General features: G+C 42.6%; 1 protein-coding gene and 1 non-coding gene across 8 annotated transcripts in view; one reads left to right on the top strand and one right to left on the bottom strand.

Moving 5' to 3' along the window:
- The window catches only part of LOC112431588 (uncharacterized), a 47,312-nt gene extending 42,323 nt beyond the window's left edge, over window positions 1–4,989 (bottom strand). The window contains exon 1 of the transcript XR_013095320.1: window positions 4,976–4,989. This is a non-coding gene — a transcript (uncharacterized LOC112431588). The remainder of the gene's footprint in view (window positions 1–4,975) is intronic.
- The window catches only part of LOC106676623 (NACHT, LRR and PYD domains-containing protein 12), a 198,102-nt gene that overhangs the window by 121,077 nt on the left and 65,847 nt on the right, over window positions 1–11,178 (top strand). The gene's annotated exons all lie outside the window — the stretch shown is intronic.

Below are 11,178 nucleotides of genomic sequence, written 5' to 3'. Positions count from 1 at the left end.
TGAGTAACAGAAAGAACTCTGGTGCCTTGAGTCTTGCTTTTTGCTGCATAGCAAATTGTCCTTAACGTTCCAGCGAATAGGTTCAAGCTACAAACCTATCAATTACTTTAACTATTGTTCATGATGAAAATATGTAAAAGTTGTGCGTGTTTCTGTTTTATGACCTGTGTCCTGTTCTGTTTGTATATGTGTTTTTTGCTGCTGTTACAACCAAATTTCCCCTTGTGGGACAATTAAAGGATTATTCTATTCTATTCTGATTAGTGTCTACTAGCAAGTCAGGTGGTGTGTCAGAGTGTGTGAATCGTACTAAATACAGTTAAAAGCACATGAATGTATTACCTAAACTGTTGTATATGTTTCAAAATATCCCACTGGCTCCTCCTGCTGGATTGTTTACCAAATTAGCGTCATTAGTCAGAGAGTTTATTTGGAACAAGAAGCATCCCCGCATTCGCTTGTCTTTGTTGTATCTTCCCTTTGATACAGGGGGGTTGTAATGCCCCAACTTTTACTGGTACTATCTGGCTATTCAACTAAGGACAATAATGTTTTATTTTTCATCCCAAAATACCCCGTCTTGGGTGGGGATGGAAGCAAATGCTCTTAAAATGCCATTAAATTTGTACTTATACTCTGCACAGCCAAAACAGTTAAAGAAAGAAACAAATAATCCCATAGCCCGAAATGTGATTGAAGTTTGGTTTACAATAAAAGAAATGATGAATATTAAGAACAATCTCTCTCAGTTTAGTCCTATTTGGGGGAATGCTTTATTTGTACCAGGAAACCTGGACGCAGGGTTCCAGGGTTGGGCAGAAAAAGGTGTTAAGAAAGTGGGTGATCTGTTTTGTGATGGAGTAATGGTCTCATTTGAGGATTTAGTCTCAAAATTTCAAACCCCCCAAAACACTTTTTTAAGTATTTACAAATTAGAAGCTTTATTTCTTCCATGCAAAAATCAGTCTCTCAGTGTTCCCCAGTTAAGTAAGTTAGAGGAGTTAATGGTGGAAAAAGGTGGTAATAAAGGTTTAATTTCAACATTCTATAACTGGATTGTCTCTGCCTCTCCAGAAACATCAGTTTCTAAGTTGGAAGCTTGGAGAAATGACCTAAATATTAATATTTCTGAGGAGACATGGAAGTTAATTTGCTTAAAATCACAAAAACAATCAATTAATAGTAACTTAAAGTTATTACAATACAACTGGATCATGCAAACATATGTAACACCGGTGAACTTGAACAAATATAATAACAGAATTCCAGATACATGTTTTAAATGTGGAGAAGCCCGGGGAACATTTTTCCACTGTATATGGGGAATGCAGAATTGTCCGTGCATTTTGGCAGGAGGTGATGAACAAAATAAACCAAATTTTGAATACAAAGATTGCTTTAGATGTAGAAATGTTGCTATTACATGTGTATTCTAAAAATCTTAAACTAAGAGCCCATCAAATTGAGTTCATGGATTATTGTACATTACAGGGAAAACATATGATTGCATTAAATTGGAAAAAATCGGATCCTCCTATTGGTGCTTGGATAAATCTTTTGGCACCGTGTATGGCAATGGAAAGGATGACGTACTTTCTCAAAGACAAGTTAACATATTTCGATGAAATTTGGAAGCCATTTAAAAACTTTATAAAAGAAGTAAACATCGGACAACTCCTGCAGGAGTGTGGATGAGGAGAAAATTGTTTAGTATTTGCTAGCTATTTCTATTGTCCATGTCTTGAATATGTATAAATGCCACATATTGTACAAATGTATATATATTCTATGTGTTTTGTTATTTTTATTTGTTGTAGGTTTGGAAGAGAGCAGAGTGGGAGGTGAGGGCGGGGGAAAGGGTTCCTATTACTGCAGCATATTACTGGGAAAACAAACCTTTGTATGCTGTTGCAAAAAGCAATAAAAATATTGTTTAAAAAAATATTATAAAAGTGCATGGCCTTCACTTTTCCACACTGATGAGGCCACAAATCCATGTGTTTACTTGAGAAACAAAATTAACTGCTCATTTGAGTAAAGTTCATATTGTGATGTGAACTGTTTGGGTTGGTTATGCAAGAAAAGTAATGTATTAACCATTTTTCACTACTTATCCTTAAAGCAGTATGTTACTTCATTACTCTCTGGAGTAAGTAATTTGTTGCACTACTCGTTACATTACTTTGTCATTATTCTGTAAAATGACTTGAAATAAACTGTCACATACTTAGCAGTTAACAATACAGAACTGTATGCTAATACGCTACAGTCCCACACACTAACAGAGTGAGGGTGGAGGAGGTGTGGCTCCCATCCTGACGTTCTGGGGTGTGTTGCTCAGGAAGTCCAGTATCCAGCTGCACAGTGAGCTGCTGGGTCCTAAGTTGCTGAGTTTATTAACCAGTTTGTGGGCTTGAACTGTGTTGAAGGTAAAGTCCACAAACAGCATTCTCACGTACGTGTTTCCTACTGTCCAGATGTGTGAGGGTTGTGTGAAGAGCTGTAATTATGGCGTCCTCTGTCCACCTGTTGGCCTTCTACAGACTGTAGCAGGTTGAAGATGGTGGTGAAAACCTCTGCTAGTTGGTCTGCACATGCTTTAAGCTCTCCACCGGCTGCACCGTCAGCACCAGCTGCTTTCCTCGCATAGACTCAGTGTGGCTCTGACCTGATGCTGCTCCAGCTGGATGGGGGCGTCGTCCCTCTCTGTAACGGCAGGATAGGTGTTGGTGTCACTGTTTTGTTGGTCATGAAGAACTGCTTTATGGTGTCAGGTGAGGTGATGTGGGGGGAGTTTGTTTGTGTGCGATTGTCCTTGTAGCAGTGAGTGTCTTGATCCCCACCACATGTTTCTGGAGTTGTTTGTGTTAAAGTGTTCCTCGATGCGCTGTTTGAATCTGCGTTTGGATTCTTTGATGCCTTTAGATTAGACGCCTCTTTGTAGGTTTGTTGGTCTCCTGATCTGAAGGCGCTGCTCTCAGTAGAGCTTGCACCTCACTGTTGAGCCATGGCTTCTGCTTTGGGAACACTTTCACAGTCTTTGTTGTTGCTACACTCTCAGTGCAGATGTTGATGTATGAGGGTACAGATGTGTGGCCCTCCAAGTCTCCATCTCATTTATTTCCCTTTCCTTGTACAACTGTTAGTTCATGCTGGTTTAAATGAGTCCTAAACTTCATTGTATGTGACATTAAACATCTTAAATGTAACTTTCTGTAGCAAAGAAAGCTGCAGGAGCCCAGGTTTCATCTTCACACACATCAGGAGCAGCTGCTCCATCACAAACACCACAGAAGAAGAACAACACTGGATCAGATTTACTGTAACCGGCTGTTTTTATCTGGATTTATCTGACAGGGACAGAGTTCATGTTCATGGACATCAGGATAAAAACAGAAGATGGAAACCTGCAGATTTGAGCTGCTCATGTGTCGTCCCTGGGCAGGTCACATGACTCCATCCAACACACAAAGACACACAGACACACAAGAAAAGCCAGAGAAACAAAGACAAATCCAAACAATCCATCATACTGAGTCAAAGTGATCACAGGTCTGCTTTGTTGGAGCCTTCAAATCTGTTCCTTTATTACTACCACTGAAGGCCACGCCCCTCTGGTCATGTGATCATGTGGTTTGTAGGAACGGTCCTCTTCCTCAGAGGATCCACCTGTGCTTCCTCTCCTCTCTCCTCCACCTGTTACAGTGAGGGAACGTCCTCCATGATGGAGGAGATGCTGGAAAGTGCTGAGAGTTTCCTCCAGAGTGAGACCTCTGACACAGTTCAGAGGATCTACGGCAGCAGAGACCATGAGACTAAAAGTCTCAAACACACAACAACAACATCACACTGACTCCAGTCTGACATCACTGATCAATAATCAAAGAACAAACAGATCAGACTGATTGATCAGCATCAGAGGAGTGGGATCAATGGAGCTGCTTCTGTTCCTGATGTTCGATCCTGGACCTGAACGTCCCTGCAGAGGAGACACGACAGCTTCACACAGAAACACAATAAAATAATAAGTGAAAGCAGAGAGAACCAAGTGAAAGGGAACAAACACCTGTAACTGTGAGCAGCAGACTCTCCATCGATGATGTTTCCTGGCTCCAGGCCTCACAGCTGGCTGTCTCTGTGGGGCGTTTAAGGGTCGGGCTGAACCGTCCACTTTTCACACGCTCGTCTTTCTTTCACTCGGTCTCTGTGATGCTGCTCCTGTTTGTCAGGCTTCTCAGGACGCTGCCACCACTCCACCCGAGTGTCCTCAGGCAGCCGCACAGACTCCGCCCCCTCCTCCACCTGACACTCTGAGAGAACAGCAAACACAGCATGAGGTGTACAGACAGCAGCAGGTTTCAGAGGTGCAGAGAAAGCTGAAGCCGATCAGAGCAGAGGACGGAGGCCACGTCCACACTGAGACGTTGTCCTTCTACAAGCTTCTTTTTCTCCACACTGAGACGGCGTTTTTGGTCGAGGACAACTGAGCTTTTTGAAAACGCAGTTTTCATGTTGCAATCTGCAGAAACTGAGCCCTGTGGAAACAACGACGCATTTTAGTCATATGATGCAGTCATGTGACCAACTAAACTGAGTGGGTGGACGGCATTATACAGCAGTTCTTTTGTTTGCTCTCAGTTCTGACAGCCCTGTTAAAGATTAATATCAGTTTATACATGCTGCAGACAGCTGCACATAAAACTTTTCCTCCACGTTTGGCAGCGAAGCTTCAAAGAGCCGGAAAGTAAATAAACGGCACATGGAAATGACTTCCTGTGTGAGGCTTCAGTGTTAGTGGAGCCGCTAAAAGTGGTGGATCTAAATCTGCACCACAAAGTGCGTTCACATACAAGTAGAAGGGGAGTGAGTGGGTCAGCGCTCAGCGCACAGACACTAAGTTGGCCTTAAACGCACCATTTATTTCCATGGAAACAGACACAACCAGAGTTACAGTTTAAATGCCCTACACAATAACAAGAGTCTCAACACGCTAACAACCTGCCGCAGAAATAACTCTACACTGTCAACACAATAGGCCGCCTCGGGGAACGCCCCCACCTCCACAGGTGCTACTATTGTCCACTTAGTCCACAGTGGATTAGAAGAATATTGTGCAACAACACTAAAACACACAATATCAGGATGAAACCTGATATTTAAATAAACAAACATGTAAATATGACAATAAAATCATCAGGTAAAACCAACACTATGCACCAACGCACAGCATGATCAAACTGTGTGACATCAGCATGTTTCACACAGCTGTGACATTAAAGATCTAATCAAACTAATAATGAATCACCTTGTTTGTGGAAACGTTCAGGAGCTCGTCTCTTCCTTCCAGCTGCTCTGATGGATCAACAAACCTGTGATAATGTTGTAAACTGAGTTTGTTTCTGCACTGTGTGAACTTGAACACACACTGAGTCAGTTTCTGGAGCATCCAGCACACCGTCTGACTGCAGCTCTGCTGGACCTGAGCGGTCCCTCTGATCTTCTTCTTTCTACTCCTGTCCATCCTGCTCACCTCCAACCAAACTCTCAGCATCGTCAGCTCTGCCACCTGCAGCTCCTCCTGTCTGTGTGCCACCGTCTCCATCACAGCAGCTCTCACTGCCATCTCCTCCTCTTCACGCTCTCCTCCTGTCATAAATCAATCAGCCCTGACCTCCTCCACATCTCTCCTTGTTTGTACTTTCTCTTCTCTGCAGACTCTCCTCCTCGCTCTCACTGCAGATCAGAACTTTGTCTGCAAACATCAGAGTGTTCATCAGCACTGCAAACGATAAAGGGCTCAGAGCCACCTCTGTGTGACCCCACTGAGCCTGTGAGTATTTAGAAAGTAGAAGGACAGAAACTCCAGGTGTGGACGAGGCTCGTGGCATCAGAAACAGCTGCTGCTGTGATTCCTGCTGAAGTTCAAATAAGTGTCTGAATACTTCAGGAAATGTTAAAGAAACAATCGTAAAGTTGTGTTTCCAGTTTGTCCTTATTAGAAACATTATCAGGCACAGGCTGAATGGATTAAATGGAGTAAACTGATACTGGTCCCACCATGACCTCTGACCTCTGACCTGCATCTACAGCACTGGGCCCTGACAGTGAGCAGCACAGGATGTTTCCCTCCCTGCTGCAGACGGAGGTGTTTGTGTCTCCATCTGTGGGTATTTCAGGGTCAGACTGAGGTCTCCAGGTTACAGCAGCTTTCTCTTCATCTTCGTTGGGTCTCTGTAAAACTTGTGTGTCTCAGTTTGTTCTTGATGTGTTCCTGACTCGTTCTTTGGTAACTAGTCTGCAGCGTCCTGTAAAGTGCTGCAGACGTGCTGAATGAAGAGCAGAAGAACAGACTGAGCCTCCACAGGCGGCTGTGTCTCACACGCTTCCTTTCTTTGGGCCTCAGCATCAGCAACGTGTCTGCGGAGGATGTAGCTTTGAGTGACCACAACTGCGTCTTTGTTGACCTTCACTTGAGGACGTGCCATTGGATAAATGAGTCTGTTTGAAACTTCAGAAACAAAACTCAGATCAGAAAATGGGAGAAATTCCAAAATCAGCTGTTGCGTCTGGAGCTGCCTCACCTATCAGCCATCTTCAGCTCGCTCAGAGATTCTCCCCACAAAGCTTTTTGCCTCGTAAACCTTTTCTTCAGACTGGAGTGTTCCAGCTTTTTCAAACATGCCGTCGTGGAAGCAAAGCTCAGCAAACCCAGCTTAGATCCAACATTACATCAACATTGTAGATCAGTTTCAGGTCAAAGCTTGTTGAGAAGCCGCTTGCTGCCCACCTCACAGCCTGCTTGAAGAAACACGACATCTATGACCGTTTCCACTCTGGTTCTGTTCACATGCTTCCACTGACACTGCACTGCTAACAGGAACCAGGTATACTGTGATGTCAGCAGATGGTGGGAAATACACAGTCCTGGTCTTGTTGGAGCTCTCCTGCTCTGAACATCTGAAGCTCTCCACCACATGACTGAGCACAACTGAGTGAGGAACATTTACTGAAGCTGCTGCAACATTTCCTGTCAGCACATGATTGTGTGACAGTCAAGGAGCCACCAGAGGCCACCTGCTAACAGGGCTGGGTATCCTCACTGATTTCTACAATCCATTCACTTTTAATCTGTGAAGTTTGCCTCAGACAGTCAGAAATATTATCATTCATTTCCATATTTTTATATCTATAAAAGAAAGCTGACACTGTGAGACTTCATCAGATGTGTGAGCATCACAGCAGATGTTTCAAAGTAACTGAGGATAAAACAGAAGAACATGAAGCAGATTTTCCTGGCCTGGCTTTGTATAGCAGATGACCTTAAAAATATTCTGCAGTAGAACAAAAACACAAGTGAACATGACCTGATGAAGTGAAGCAGAGCAAAGTTACAGAGGTTTGATTACAGACACAGCTGAGAGTTTTACAAAGTTTGTTCAGTTTTGAGCAGCAGAAATGAGACTAAGTCAAAAACAACAACAAAGCCAGCGGCCGACAGCGCTGTCAACAACGGTAGACTGGTGGGTAACAACAAGCCAATAATGCAGGAAACAGAGATTTTTGGATGGAAACTGATCCTGATGCGTCTTTGTGCAGAATCCGTGTTCCTGCTCTCAGTTACTGTTTTAGCTGTTTGATGGTGGCTGGATCTGATTATTGGGGGGTCATGACCCCAGTAACCCCCTTGGAAATGACGCGCCTGGTCCTGAGGTCAAATCCACCATCTTTGTTTCAGAGCTTCATGTTCTCCCGTGTTTGTGTGTGTCCTCTGCGGTACTCCGGCTTCCTCCCACAGTCCAAACACATGCAGTTAGTGGGGTCAGGTTAGCTGTGAGTGGTTGTGTCTCTGTGTTATTCCACCTTAATCAATGACTTCCTGTTAGCATGAAGTGCTTCTGTAGGACTGATGTCATTTTCATGGTTGGATCATTTAAATGAAGCTGGACTCAGATGCAGTAAATAAGCTGATGGATCATTAATGAATAAAGCTGGTCAAACACATCACGTGGACACATGTGATTGTGTGTTGTAGTATTGATCCCAATGCTGGTATCAGTCCTGGATCAATAACACTGGATGGATGCGTTCAGCATGGAGCCCTGAGCTGTGTTACAGATGTCGTGAAATCGATCAATGCAGAGCAGTGTCACAAACCACGGAGGCCGCAGAAAAGTGCAATCAAACGATGAGTTTATTAACACACAGGAGAAAACATCAGCATATGTCTTCTGACCAAAATACATGTTACACTTATAAAGCAGCGGGGTACACGCCCCCCCCCCCCCCCATGGCGTCAATGACAGAGTAAAATAGGTTCCAGACATTAGTCACATCTTGTACATCTTTAATGGCTATAAACAGACACAGAACTTCTCTTTTCTATAACAGCTTCCATACAAGGTAATAATCTTAAGCCCTCAGAGTATGAGGGCTGGTTATCGCCTCCAGTCATCTGTTACCAAGTAGAATAAAATGCAACAGGTTTGCAACAAGAAGCTGGAAACATTTGGGCCTCTGCTCAGGCCTATTCCTAGATTATATGTATTATATGTACTGTAAGCATGCATTGCAGTTATCCTTCTATGTTCTAGTTTCCCTCAGCATGGATCACCTGGACAGTCACGCCAGTGAAGCTTAAGACCCTTAATGACCTGAACATCAACTCAAAATAAGCACAGATATGCAACGTGTATGAAATACTTCTGACCGTACTTGTAATAAAAGTTAACATAATGGAAGGATCCTCAAATGGACATCTTCAATCAACAACTGTAATGCAGTATCAATACTGTGAGAAATATTATTAGATGGAATAATGCTGTAAAGAACGTTATTAATGCAGGTATAATGATGCAGATTATATGGCAGCAATAAAAGAATTTCTGTATTTAGCAAAGGTCACGTATTTAAAAAAAACAGCTGATTGAAAAGCCTGGCTGAGTGATAACAGACAGGTTTCAATATGTACACAAGGATCTCCACACAGAGCTACATGCATTCATATGGACTGAAATAAAATCAGTTTTACTGCAATGACAGCTCCATGAGGTAACTCCCATCCCAGCAACACAGCCACTGTGTTTAAGGTGGACTGGATGAAGAGTCGTCAGTAAGAACAGACAGATGGAGGTGAACGAATGCTCCAACATGTGAGATAAAGGCTGTGTACTTGTGCTGGTAGATGTCTGGGTCTGGGCTGGTTCTGATGTCCAGGTCGTCCCATAGACAGCAGCACCGCGTACCTCATCACTCCAATCCTGTTTGTAATCTGCAAGAAACCAGGAAGGCTCACTGCTCTGTGCAAGCAAATGTGTTTTTGAAAGGATTTCCTCAAACTACCAGTCTTTACATCTCGTACGAGCACATCACACATTATCAGGAAATGATGCTTTTGTCTTCTCTGAAAGCTGTGATGCTGCTTGGAGACATAAGCACCAAAGTAACGTGTTCAGCAGCAGCAGCTCAGAGCTGGAAGTACAAGTGTGCAACATGTGGCCAGAGTGGTGACAGAGCTGAACACTAACCTCTGTTATAAATAATGCAGCTGCATCATTAAGGCTCCTCATGGCTGCACAATACAGGCAGCAGCAAAGGACAATGATCCCAACTAGGAGGAGAGCCCAACCAGAATACGGTATTCAGAAAGGCACGAACAACCTGTTTCTTATTAATAGGGGAGACCGGGGATAGTTGTAACATTTTTGACATTTCTGTCTGTAAATTGAAGCTCTTTTAAGGTAGTGGATTCAAAATGTAATGCAAAGTATTTACATGTCTCTGCTATTAAATAGTGCAGCTATTTTCTCTGCAGCACAATTACGCATTGCATGGTATGGCCTCAAACACAAAGAGTGAAATGTTACAATTAACCCCATAGTCTGGGTTAGTTGTAACACATCCTGGGGTAAAATGTAACACAATGAAATAAGGGTACTAACAAAACATTAACATGTAATCTTTGTTTATTCAACACATGAATGCACTTAGAGCCATTAATGTAGCTGTGTGTGTGTGTGTGTGTGTGTGTGTGTGTGTGTGACAGAATGCAGAAATCTAGCTTTTGAACATATTCCAACCCCCCAAAAAAGACAAATTATGGAATTTTCTGCAACTGAATATTTCCTTAATTTTGGTTGGTCTTCCTTGAGTTTGGCCTCATTGGCTCAGTGGGCATTATAACCTACAACTCTTGCACCAATTTTGAACATAACAATGAAGCTGAAAAAATGTAGTTGTTCACCAGCATTGCAATTCCATTACTTTTTATCATGGCTTACCTTGGTGTGGTTTGCAAAGTGCTTCAGAAAGATGAGGAAATCTGTTTCTTGCACCCATCTGATTTATTTCCACTACCAGTACTTCCTACTGGTCCATCTCTGACACAGTGGTCTGCATAATGTATGTGTGGGAACACAAACAGTGGAGGAATTGTGTTGCCAATGGCATTAACCGCATATACAGAAACAACCAGTGAACCTCTCTCTGCTGATGTCGTTGCCCCAACTTGTTTAATATAAGTTAAAGTAATAGTGTGGTAAGTTGTAACATCTGTGTTATTGTTACAACTAACCCAGACTGTTGCTGTTACAACTGACCCAGACTCCTATAGCCATGAACTAGCTAACATTATAGCCAACGGCTAAAACATTAGCACTAAAGACCTACACAGAATATATCCCCATAGACATACAAATAGCATAATTTAAGTTTGATGAGTTTAACTGCAAAGCAGATAATGCTATTAGAAATTGAAATAAAGTAGAAAAACTTACTTTTTGGCATACAAATTGCTTTTTTTCATGTTAAATTGTCTGTGTTTGACAAAATGTGCTGATTTTTCACATGTGATAGCAGAACTGAGTTGGGCATGCACAGGATGAGTCACATCATTTGAAACTTAGCCCTGATTGGAGAAATTGGAAGTGTTACAACTGACCCACGTTACAACTATCCCCGGTCTCCCCTACTTATTTCAAAATAATACTTTTAAAAATATTTGTATTCAGGAACAAGAAAAACTTTATATCAAAAAGCTGAGTTTCCTTATGAGACTGCAGTGCATGATGGGATGAGTGAGTGACACAGGCTGCTGCACACAGCAACAGAGAGGCTGAGCAATAACTGGGTTCCAGAGGCAGTTTAACTTTAGTAACAAAGACTTTAGTGAAACTTTGAGCA

This window comes from Maylandia zebra, linkage group LG3 (assembly GCF_041146795.1).
Source record: "Maylandia zebra isolate NMK-2024a linkage group LG3, Mzebra_GT3a, whole genome shotgun sequence".
Classification (NCBI taxonomy): domain Eukaryota; kingdom Metazoa; phylum Chordata; class Actinopteri; order Cichliformes; family Cichlidae; genus Maylandia; species Maylandia zebra.
This window is presented reverse-complemented; position numbering and strand designations above follow the sequence as displayed.